General features: G+C 31.8%; 1 protein-coding gene across 15 annotated transcripts in view; it reads left to right on the top strand.

Moving 5' to 3' along the window:
- LOC145259826 (multiple C2 and transmembrane domain-containing protein 1-like) overlaps positions 1 to 13,594 on the top strand; it is a 992,069-nt gene that overhangs the window by 498,093 nt on the left and 480,382 nt on the right. The window lies entirely within an intron of this gene.

Genomic DNA, 13,594 nt, shown 5'->3' with positions numbered 1-13,594 from the left:
AACCTAAGAACACTGCCAGGCAGATAAAGTATCTTTGTATGAAATTTCATAAAAATCGACCAAACAGTTTTCGAGTACATAGGGAACGAACTCACAGACACACAAATTTCCTTTTATATAATAGTAGAGAGGAGAAGAGATTATATATGCAAATAAAATTTTTAGACTTATAATAAAAAAAAAAATACCTATCTGCTTATTTTATGTCGATGGCATTCTAATTAGCGCTTCTATCAATGAACACAAACTCTAACGTGAATACTCCATGCAAGGGCGAATGAAAAAAAAAATTGTTTCATAGCTTTCCTTCTCCCAGATTAGTTGCCTAATTAAGCATTATTTCAATCTCTAGAGACAATGGATACACGCTGCGAGGGTGTCAGCACGTCGAGTCTATAGTGGAATAATGGTTGCGCGGTCTACAAGTGATAGATGCTGGTATATCTACCACTTGTCTCTCTATGAAATAAAAACATTTTTCTGATACTATCCTACATCTTTTCTGTCTACAGTCAGTGGAGGAGAAATCCTTTTAGACTGCTGAGGCAATTTTTACTTTTTTTTTTTTTTGTTCCAGTCCCAAGTGCCACTTTTTATAGCGGTGGATTTTACCCTAAAATTACATTAAAAACTGACCTTGCGTCTAACTCTGCTCTCATGGGGAGACAAGTAGGTACTTTTATTTTTTTTTTTTTACACAGTGGTCACCACTTATCAAGGCCCGGAAGCCACTCAGGGATAAGGGTTATTGCAAGTACATTACGTTAGTGTGGAGATTTGATGAAGTGTTTACTTAAGGGGGCGGTTCATTAGGAATTTGTTAACGTTGGACTTGAAGCCATCCAAGCTGTAGTCAGGTGGGAAGCAGGCAGACGAAACAGAGTTCCACAGGCGTGCAGTTCTAAGAAAGAAGCTTTGTTCATGGAATCCACGCTTCGATTTAGGCACAGACAAAGAGTGGGGGAAATTTTTCACAGTGGATTCAGCTAGACGGGTGTTTTTCGTGAAAGATTGGCGAGGGGGGACCAGAGATTTTAACTATTTTCACTGTCTTTCTTGTTAAAGGGTAGAAGGAGGTTATATTTTCCTTGCTTGGATGAGAGTCTTGGGAGTCAATAGATGTAGAACATATGCAAGACTCAGTTCATAGGGGAAGTACAGGGTGTTCGAAAAGTCACTGAAGGGTTTCGAACTTAAATAGATTCTTTATTTTTGATGACACAATCTAACTAAGATATTGGGAAATTATTTTAAAATAAAAATGCAAAATTCAAACACTTAATATTTATAAAAAAATAATGTCTTTTAAATGTTACCCATTTTCAGCTTCGCATATTTGTGTTCTTTCCAAAACATTATTCATGACAGATTGCAGAATCTCTTCATTGCGATTTAACTCCCTTATTTCGTTATTTCGTTTTTGATGTTTTTATTCAATTCTTGCAAGGTCTAGGGTTTGTTAGCATAGACTCTTTCAATGTTTCTAATTGTGTAGTGACTTGGGCTATCCCTTACATGAAAATGCCATCAAAAAACTTTTTGAGTCAAAACAATTGACCCCTGATTTTGGTAAAACAATTTAACAATTTTCGTACGTTGTTCATTGTTATACTTATCCATAATTAATTTACAATATATTATCTGTAAAATATCTGAAATATAGAAAAAAATTAATTATTAATGGTAAAATGACAAAGATTTTTTAACCCTTCAGTGACTTTTTGGACACCCTGTATAAGGAAAATATGGGAGGAAGTGATGAAAAATTATTTATTTTGGATTGTCTTCCCTTTTTTCTAGTGTAACTCTTCTTAAAATGAATAAACATGTATATAAATAAGGTTAAAAAAAAATCTCTCGACTGAAACAAATTTTTATTTTCATCGCAATACATTTTTATGAAAGCTTTATTTTATCACGGCCACTTTCTCTCTCGATAGCCGCGATTTTACGCACATTAAAAACTAACCTTGTGTGTAACTAACTATGCCCTCGTGAGAAGGTATGTAAGTGAGGAATGCTTCCCTAGCCTTTTAGCTGGGAGAAAAGTGTAGTCCCTGTTCTGACATTATCTTCCATCTTTCTTGTCTTCGTTCAGTAAAGGAGAAATCGTCTTAGACAGCTGACGCAATTTTTTTTACTTTTTTTTTTTTTGTCCCAATCTAAAGCGCCACTTTTTATAGCGGAAGATTTTACGCACATTAAGAACTGACCTTGTGTCTAACTCTGTCCTCGTGGAGAGACAAATAGGTTATCGTTATCTTGTAAAAAGGGAGAAGGAGATTATGTTTTCCTTGCTTCGCTTCCCGATAAGTGTACTTAAGTGTTTTTCACTGGTGTCCTCGACTAGTTTGGCATAATACAAACCGCTGTTTCCCACGTAAAGACCTCGTTTGTTTTTCCACGGTTGTAATCTAGATATACTTCTTTCTTTCTTTTTTTTTTTTTTTTTTTTTTTCAAAAGAGATTTTTATTTATTTATTTATTTATTTATTTACTTCTTTATATATAATGTGTGTAAAGACGGCCGCCATGTTTTAAAATAGCAGAAACCAGGGCAAGGGAACCATGCCCAATGATGGGACGAGAAGGAGAAAAATTCTGTAAATACGCAGACACTCAAAAAAGAATAAAGAAACTGAAAAAGAAAATTTTAGTACGAGTGCAGAATTCAACCTAATTAAAAAAAAAAAAAAAAAAAAAAAAATCTTTATGGTGTACGTACCCGTCACGGGGGGAAAAAAATAACATATTCCAAAATTCACTCTTTTTAAAAGAAGAAAATAAAATTTCATGAGGAATCGAGAACATTGTTCTGATCTCTTATTTTATAAATAGAGACAACTCAATTCGAACTACCGAGATCAGATCAGCCTTGTAATGGCTACGATCCACTATTAAAATCAGAAAAAATTGTGAAAAAATGACTTTCTTAAGAGGATTAACAACAACAGTCCGAAGAGCAGAGTATATATTAATGTATTAGTAAATCCATTAATGCAATTAAAATAAAAGAAAAGAAAACAGTGCTCGTTGTAATGTAGATATAATAATAAGCTCGATAGGCATATATATCCTAGAGCTATTTTAATATTGAGTAAAATGGTTCATAATTTATAATTAAAATTAAAAATCGGTTTCACAAGGAAGAACAAACAAAATCAATAAATTGTACGATCGTTTCGGAAACGATGTTTTTATTGAGATAGACATTGAGTCTTGGACAATAATTTTATCATTTGATTTTTTGAAACAAAGTCTCCTCATCAGCAAAAAAATTGGGTGGTTTTTTTTTTTTAAAGACACCAAAAATAAAATTAGCATTTTTTTTTTTTAGGTAAGGCAGATGTATCTGGAAAATATTTAAAATATAAAGGAAAATAGTTGCTTTTTTGACGTTGATAAACAAAGTAAGATGAGATGAAATTAAAATTAAAAATAAAATAAATAAAATGGGGTTGAAGGGTAAGGTTAAGAGAGGATATTTTTAAAAAGATTTATTTATATATATATATATGATGATGATGATTGCAACGTCTTGTCAGACGAGTGCCACTCCCTCAGACATTTAAAATCCATGAGCCCAAATGTCTGAGGGAGTATCTATACAAATATGATGTTACAGAGTCTTAGCTTTGTACGACAGCTAAGTCTCTCTCTCGGTTCAAAATGTTGAGATCCAGCAACAAGCAAGAGCAAGATAGCCAGCAACAAATTAAACTGCAGACCAGCTTAATGCGGGTAATGGTCTTCCGCTTTATGGTTTTTTAAATCAGAGATTTGCTTCTCCTAGAAAGGTTGCCTTCACCACGGCTCACGGGAGCCCTCTCCACCCCAATACACATATACACACACACAAATATACACGGTGCTAGTTGGCCGTTGACCCAGTAAAAGAGTTCATTCGCCCTTTGGAAGGTCTTGTTTTTAATCCTTCAAGGAGACTAGCCGCCCTCCTCACCAAACAAGTCTGGTGGGGGGAACCAGTTTAGTCGCCGGTGACCCGACCATGAGGCAGGTAGTACTGGGTTACATAGTACCAGTAGCACATGACATAACCTGACACATACTATCCCATACTATCCTATACTATATATATATATATATATATATATATATATATATATATATATATATGTATATATATATATACGTTTTATTTTTTATTACCGTATCTTTCTGTTAAGTTACATTATTGCTTCAGCTACCCGGCCGTTTTTTTGGCTGTCTGTAGCTTCCTCAGAACCCGCCTGTTTTTTTGATCGCCTGTAGCTTCCTCAGACTTTTACAAGTCTGAGGAAGCTACAGGCCGCCAAAAGAACGGCCGGGTTCTGAGACAATAATGTAACTTAACAGAAAGATACCGTAATAAAAAATAAAACGCATATTTGCTCTACAACAGTATTGAGCACTTTCTTCAGTTTTTAAATTACCATTGGTAATTTAAAAACTGAAGAAAGTGCTCAATACTGTTGTAGAGCAAATATGCGTTTTATTTTTTATTACGGTATCTTTCTGTTAAGTTACATTATTGTCTCAGAACCCGGCCGTTCTTTTGGCGGCCTGTAGCTTCCTCAGACTTGTAAAAGTCTGAGGAAGCTACAGGCGATCAAAAAAACAGGCGGGTTCTGAGGAAGCTACAGACAGCCAAAAAAACGGCCGGGTAGCTGAAGCAATAATGTAACTTAACAGAAAGATACGGTAATAAAAAATAAAACGTATATATATATATATATATATATATATATATATATATATATATATATATATATATATATAGTATAGGATAGTATGGGATAGTATGTGTCAGGTTATGTCATGTGCTACTGGTACTATGTAACCCAGTACTACCTGCCTCATGGTCGGGTCACCGGCGACTAAACTGGTTCCCCCCACCAGACTTGTTTGGTGAGGAGGGCGGCTAGTCTCCTTGAAGGATTATTACCATTGGTAATTTAAAAACTGAAGAAAGTGCTCAATACTGTTGTAGAGCAAATATGCGTTTTATTTTTTATTACGGTATCTTTCTGTTAAGTTACATTATTGTCTTGTATATATATATATATATATATATATATATATATATATATATATATATATATATATATATATATATATAAATTATAATTAAATGATTATTGTTTTATACCTACAGACACTAATGTTTCATCCTTACACAATCATCAGTGTAGGAGGTGACAATCCCTGCCGATCGGGTAACTCGAATCCGGCTACTTTTCGACTCCATTTCCTTAGCCCTAATGTCTGGAACACCAAATAATTGTCACAAGAATGAAAATGATTCATCTTCTATAATAGAAATCTCACTTGTCTGTTTAAATGTATGTGTGTATGTATGTATGTTTGCCTAAAACTTTCGACAGAAGCCACAGATTTTCACAAGGTCAGTATCGTTTTTAAGCCGACCCTTCGGACGACAAATATCGAAAATTTGGCTAAAAACATCAATTCCTTCACCCTCAACTGGGCACTTTTCTACGAGGAGGGGTCGCTTATTTCGCCGATATTTTCGATTGACTAGCCTTAATTTAAACTTTCGCCATTTCCGGGTTGGCAATAGACGCAACGGCAAAGACGTCACGTTTTTTTTTTCTCTCGTTCTTTCCCTCCTTCATGGTCCGAGTTCGAGCCTGCCTACCTACTACCACTTTTTAAAAAAAAAAAAAAATTATTTTATTGATCAACACACACTAAATACTCGGGCAACGCCGGGTACCCAGGCTAGTAACTAATAAACCCTCAATCCAGGCGCAGACATTAGACAATCCAGAGTGTTCGAACGACGGAGGTCGTCAACGTTGCATAAACGCTAGTTGACTGCCTCTTAGTTTATACTTCCTGGACAGTGTCTATCCGTAAGTATTCTTAAAGGGGCTTGATGATTATAATTAAATAATAATTATTATTTTTTAAATTTTTATTTTTGTTTATAATATATATGGGATAGTGTAATTGTTCCAGTAAATATTTGTGTCTACGAAATTCACAGAATTGTTCACCGTCAAACTTGGCCTTCGGGACAAGATCACAGTGTAGTATCTGTTCTGATACTACACTTCACCTTTTTCTGTCCTCAGTCAGTGGAGGAGAAATCCTTCATGACTGAGACAATGCCGCTTCTACACTATTGGGACGAAATTTCGTAAATCGTAATACTGAATTTCATATGAAAACAGTGGCATCTACGTATTCCTTGTATTTTTAAGATGATTATATCCAAAAATTACGAAAATCGATAAAGTAGAAAATTATTTATTAAAGAAAATAAGAAATAGAATTTGATGAAAACGATCAGGGGAGTTCAAAGGGGAGGTAATTCTCCGTTTTGATTTAAACAAGATGGCGGCAATTGCTCACCTCCTACTACGATTAAAGTTGTTTTTTTTTTTTAATAATTCAGTAATATTTAGATAGTCCCGACTGCATAATTTGGAAGCTACCGTTACAACTTATTGACAAAAGAATCAGTTGAAATCATTGTTTTTTTTATTTTTTTTTTATTTTTATGTTTATTTTTTATCTGAAAACTCCATTTATCGACTACAAAATCTCATCCCAATAATGTAGAAACGCCGAGGCAATTTTTATTTTTGTTCCTATCCAGAGTGTCCCTTTTTGGGGGAGCTGGATTTTCCCCACATAAAAAAAAAAAAAAAAAAAGATCTTGTCTCTAACTCTGCCCTCGTGGGGACGTATAGGAACAATAGTAATGCCAATCAGCAGCGATTACTATGCTTAGCGAACATAGATATAGGAAAAAAAATCATTTGCCGAAAGCATTATAAATTCAATGTGAAGTTAACACTGACATTATAGCAGGTGTGCTTGAAATTCCAATTTTCGAATGTAGAAAACATCATTTCCGCTAATTTTAAACATGAAAATTAAAGATTTCTCGGCACACTGACTATAAAATAAGAGTTCATTTGACAATGAAGATAGGATAGCAAAATGACCTCCGATAAGTGGGGTAGAGAGTTCTAGTGATGCCCAGGGCAAGATTGAAATATAAGTCCCTTTTTTTTCATTTTTCTTACCATTATCAGCACCGAATGCCAGACATTCGCCCACTATCTCACACATTCCAACCGAGAGATCTTTTTAAGATTCTAACCGTCCTTTTATGTGTAATTGTTTGTATCTCTCTTGCACTTGGTTCACCGGGTATATTTGCCAGGTAGTTTTTGAAATTCGTTTTCATCAGTTCGGTTGCTCCGATGATTACTAGAATGATGGAGATCTTCCTAAGATTCCAGTTTCTTTTCATATCGTACATAAGACCTTGTGTTTTGGTATTTTGTTACATTTTCCCAATTAGATCTGTTTAACTCAGCATCATTAGGGACACTAATCCTACTAAGATTTACTTTTTTTTAGTTTTTTTTATTAATTTAAGCTGGGGATAGAGCATCCTACCGGATGCCAAACATTCACCCCTAACTCAGGTATTCCAACCAAGAGATCTTTTTAAGATTCTAACCGTGTTTTTATGTGAAATTGTTTGTATCTCAACTGCACTTGGCTCACCGGGTATATTCCCTAGGTAGTTTTTGAAATTCTTTTTTCATGAATCCGATTGCTCCTGTAATTATTGGAACAATGGAGATCTTCCTAAAATTCCAATTTCTTTTTAAGTCGTACACAAGGCCTTTGTATTTTAGTATGTCGTTATCTTTTCTTAATCAGTTCTGTTTAGCTTAGCATCATTAGTGAAAAGTAAGTTCTACTAAAGTTGCTTAGAGATGAGAAATTGTATACAGAAGTAATATAGATTTTTTTTTGTTTTTTGTTTTTCTTTTTAATTCAATCTTCACCCCAAACAAGGCACAGTGCCACTTTGAAGTAGGGGGCTACTATCAGGGACAATTTGCGGAGGCATTATGAAGGGAGATGAGTAGAAAGATATTTGTTCACATTACACTTGAACTTCTGCATATCAGTATAGTTGGGAAAGCAGTATCCCGGAAGGGAGTTCCAAAGACTTGCAGTTCTGCGGAAGAAACTATTGGAGTAGAAGGCTTTCTTAAACCTAGGGATCTCTACTGTAAAGGGGTAGGACTTAGTTGCTTGTCGGGTTTGTCGGGGGTAGTCAAGTCGAGGAGGTACAAGTACTTGCAGTTTGTCAGAGCATTCACCATTAAAGTATTTGTAGAACAGGCAGAGGAATGCAACATTTCGTCGATGGGACAGAGGCTGAAGCTTAGATGACAGTTCAGGACCTATCAGGTTGGCGACTCTCTTTTGAACCCTGTCCAGGAGTGAGAGACAAGCAGCAGATGCACCAGCCCAAATGTGACAACAGTATTCCATACATGGGCGAATGGTGGCCTTATAGAGGTACAGGATACTTTCAGGCGTGAGTAATTTTCTGGCACGGTAGAGGGGAGGCCAACCTTCTTTGCAGCAGCCTTGTCAATACTCTCAATGTATATATTCTTGTTCATGTTCCCTGTAAATGTTAGGCCGAGGAGTTTAAAGGAAGTACTTTCAGGCAGTGTATTCTTACATATTGCTATTGGTGGTAGAAAAGATTTCTTGTAGTTATTGAAGGAAACAAGTTTAGTCTTGGCAGCATTAAATGTGACCATCCATTTTTGTCCCCGTTTCACTACAGATCGGAGGTCAGCTTCTAGTAATTTTGCCATTTCCTTACCACCACTTTCAATTTGGATGTGCACTGCCATTTCCATACTTTGCAAGCCACTGCCTCCGATGCACGAATATAAATTGTTTTAAAATAATCCTTCTCCAAATGGTAATTTCATAATTTGGTTGTGTAAAAATGAAGAGGATACATCTGTTGCCATGTTATTAAAATTGCATTAGGTAGACTAATTACCAGAAAAATTATAAGTCGATTAATTACTAGAAAAAAATATATTAAATAGATTAATTACTGTAAAACTTTTATTAAATAGATAAATTACTGGAAAAATTATATTAAATAGATTAATTACTGTAAAAAATTTATTAAATAGATTGATTACTGGAAAAATGATATTAAATAGATTAATTACTGTAAAAATTATATTAAATAGATTAATTACTGGAAAAATGATATTAAATGGATTAATTACTGTAAAAATTATATTAAATAGATTAATTACTGGAAAAATGATATTAAATGGATTAATTACTGGAAAAATTATATTAAATAGATTAATTACTGGGAAAATGATATTAAATGGATTAATTACTGGAAAAATTATATTAAATAGATTAATTACTGGAAAAATGATATTAAATGGATTAATTACTGGAAAAATTATATTAAATAGATTAATTACTGGAAAAATGATATTAAATGGATTAATTACTGGAAAAATTATATTAAATAGATTAATTACTGGAAAAATGATATTAAATGGATTAATTACTGGAAAAATTATATTAAATAGATTAATTACTGGAAAAATTATATTAAATAGATTAATTACTGGAAAAATGATATTAAATGGATTAATTACTGGAAAAATTATATTAAATAGATTAATTACTGGAAAAATGATATTAAATGGATTAATTACTGGAAAAATTATATTAAATAGATTAATTACTGGAAAAATGATATTAAATGGATTAATTACTGGAAAAATTATATTAAATAGATTAATTACTGGAAAAATGATATTAAATGGATTAATTACTGGAAAAATTATATTAAATAGATTAATTACTGGAAAAATGATATTAAATGGATTAATTACTGGAAAAATTATATTAAATAGATTAATTACTGGAAAAATGATATTAAATGGATTAATTACTGGAAAAATTATATTAAATAGATTAATTACTGGAAAAATGATATTAAATGGATTAATTACTGGAAAAATGATATTAAATAGATTAATTACTGGAAAAATGATATTAAATGGATTAATTACTGTAAAAATTATATTAAATAGATTAATTACTGGAAAAATTACATTAAATAGATTAATTACTAAAAAATTACATTAAATAGATTAATTACTGGAAAAATTACATTAAATAGATTAATTACTGGAAAAATTACATTAAATAGATTAATTACTAAAAAATTACATTAAATAGATTAATTACTAAAAAATATATAAATAGATTAATTACTGGAAAAATTACATTAAATAGATTAATTACTGGAAAAATTACATTAAATAGATTAATTACTAAAAAATTACATTAAATAGATTAATTACTAAAAAATATATAAATAGATTAATTACTGGAAAAATGATATTAAATGGATTAATTACTGGAAAAATTACATTAAATAGATTAATTACTGGAAAATTACATTAAATAGATTAATTACTGGAAAAATTACATTAAATAGATTAATTACTGGAAAAATTACATTAAATAGATTAATTACTGGAAAAATTACATTAAATAGATTAATTACTAAAAAATTACATTAAATAGATTAATTACTGGAAAAATTACATTAAATAGATTAATTACTGGAAAAATTACATTAAATAGATTAATTACTAAAAAATTACATTAAATAGATTAATTACTGGAAAAATTACATTAAATAGATTAATTACTAAAAAATTACATTAAATAGATTAATTACTAAAAAATATATAAATAGATTAATTACTGGAAAAATTACATTAAATAGATTAATTAGTGGAAAAATTACATTAAATAGATTAATTACTAAAAAATTACATTAAATAGATTAATTACTAAAAAATATATAAATAGATTAATTACTGGAAAAATTATATTAAATAGATTAATTACTGGAAAAATTACATTAAATAGATTAATTAGTGGAAAAATTACATTAAATAGATTAATTAGTGGAAAAATTACATTAAATAGATTAATTATTGTAAAAACTACATTAAATAGATTAATTATTGTAAAAATTATATTAAATAGATTAATATCGTGAAAAATTATATTAAGTAGTAATACCGGAAAATTTATAGATTAATTATCAAAGCATACATATTAAGTAGATTAATTGCTAAAAAAAATTATATTAGTTTGATTAAGTACCAGAAAAAAAGGATGATATAAATACAATAATTGCAAGAAACGTATATTTAGTAGATAGATAAATTACAAAATCATTTACATTATGCAGATTAATTACTGGGAAAATTAATTGGGAGAGATTCATTACGAGAAACATGGGCATCAAGCTTAATTAGAAGTAAAATCTCAACCATTGATAGCAATGCATAATGATACTCTGCATGAAAGCTTTTCGTTCAAACTTTTCGGTTTCAAGTTTATAGGGAACATGAGTTGGAACAAATATATCGAGGACATTGCCAAACATGCTGCAAAGGAACTGGGCTCTCTATATGGTGCTAGAAGACTACTCACACCTGAGAATATCCTGTACCTCTACAAGGCCACCATTCGCCCATGCATGGAGTATTGTTGCCACATTTGGGCTTGTGCATCTGCTACTTGCCTTTCACTCTTAGGCAGGGTCCAAAAAAGAGTGGCCAACCTAATAGATCCCGCACTGTCAATCATACTCCAACTCATTGACAAAATCTTGCATTCTTGTGTCTATTTTACAAGTATTTTAATGGAAAGTGCTCCAACGAACTACAAACCCTTGTACGCCTTCGATATAAATATCTCCCACTAACCCAACAAGCAGCAAAATCTCACCCCTACACTGTAGTGATTCCTAGATGCCAGAAGACCTTCTACTCAAATAGTTTCTTCCCTCGAACTGCTAAACTTTGGAATTCCCTCCCAGTTTCTTGCTCCCCTGACTGTATTGACATGCAGAAATTCAAGTGTAATGGGAAAATACATCTTGCTGCTAAACTCCCTACATAATATCTCTGCAAATTTTGACCCAAATAGTACCCGTTTTAACCCAAGTTGCTCTGTGCCTTATTTAAGGGTGAAAGAGCAATAATTTTTTTTTAAGTCCATTAATTACCCCTCCCTCCAATATATATATATATATATATATATATATATAGATTCATTAGTTGTCTGAAAAATTACATTACACAAATTAGTTACCAGAAAATAAGGATATAATAGGAAAAACTACAGAATAATTACTTACTGAATTACCAAAAGAATTGTATTCAGTAGATTTTTTACTAGGAAGAATGCATTAAATAGATTGATTGCCAGAAAAAATGCATTAAATAAACTGATTGGCAGAAAAATCGCATTAAATAGATTGATTGCCAGAAAAAATGCATTAAATAAACTGATTGGCAGAAAAATCACATTAAATAGATTAATTACCAGAACATTCGCGTTAAATAAATTAATTACCAGAAAAATGCATTAAATAGATTGATTGCAAGAAAAAATCACATTAAATAAATTAATAACCAGAAAAATCGCATTAAATAGATTAATTACCAGGAAAATCACGTTACAAGAAAAAATACATTAAATAGATTGATTAGCAGAAAAATTGCGTTGAACAAATTAATTACCAGAAAAACGCGTTAAATAGATAAATTACCAGAAAAAATGCATTAAATAGATTGATTGCAAGAAAAATCGCATTGAACAAATTAATTACCAGAAAAACGCGTTAAATAGATTAATTACCAGAAAAAAATGCATTAAATAGATTTATTGCAAGAAAAATTGCATTGAACAAATTAATTACCAGAAAAACGCGTTAAATAGATTAATTACCAGAAAAAATGCATTAAATAGATTGATTGCAAGAAAAATTGCATTGAACAAATTAATTACCAGAAAAACGCGTTAAATTGATTAATTTCCAGAATAAAATGCATTAAATAGATTGATTGCCAGAAAAATCGCCTGAATATATTAATTGCAAGAAAAAAAATCTCATTAAATAAATTAATTACCAGAAAAAAAAAGTGTTAAATATATTAATTACCATAAAATGCATCAAATAGATTTATTACCAGAAAAATTGCATTAAATAGATTAATTGCCAGGAAAATCACATTAAATTACCAGAAAAGAGCTATAATCTGAAAATTTGGGCCTTAATCCGGAGAATTTAACATAAAAAAATATTAGCGAGTGGCATTTTCATTCTGCTGTTTATGACTGATAAAAACATGTCTCGTGCGGTTTTGTTTGCTATAGTATTGAGAGAGAGAGAAAGAGAGACAGAGAGACAGAGAGAGGGGGGTAGTTACTTAGTTTAGCCTAGTGTATCATGTTAATCCGATAATCTGATTACTGTAATTGTATTCATTTATAGACAAAAAAAAAAAAAGAAAAAAAAAGAAGCTTACAGCGAGATTCGGAATAGGGGCCGCATCGTTTTTACGTCACATAAACTAAGAAACTACCTTGAAAATGTAAAAATCAAAAATTAGCAGGGACTTTGTAAGTGTTGGGGATTGGGGAATACCTGTATAGTGTCGTCGGCGATCTAACGCGAAAGCGGGCGGAGGGGAGGGGGTAATACGTGAGAGGGTTTGTTTATCTGCTGCCTGCCTCACACACGGACAGGGTTAGACACAGGTTCTGACTGCAGTGGGGAATCCTTCGTTCTCCCCCCCCACACACACACACAGGACACTAATCCGGCGGATTCTGCTTGTGAAATAACTCTGATCGATCCAGTCGGAATTCCCTTACGGATGATAGT

Source organism: Euprymna scolopes, chromosome 35 (genome assembly GCF_053919585.1).
Source record: "Euprymna scolopes isolate OS-2025 chromosome 35, ASM5391958v1, whole genome shotgun sequence".
NCBI lineage: Eukaryota > Metazoa > Mollusca > Cephalopoda > Sepiida > Sepiolidae > Euprymna > Euprymna scolopes.
Note: the sequence above shows the minus strand (reverse complement) of the source record. Positions and strands in the feature narration are given on the sequence as shown.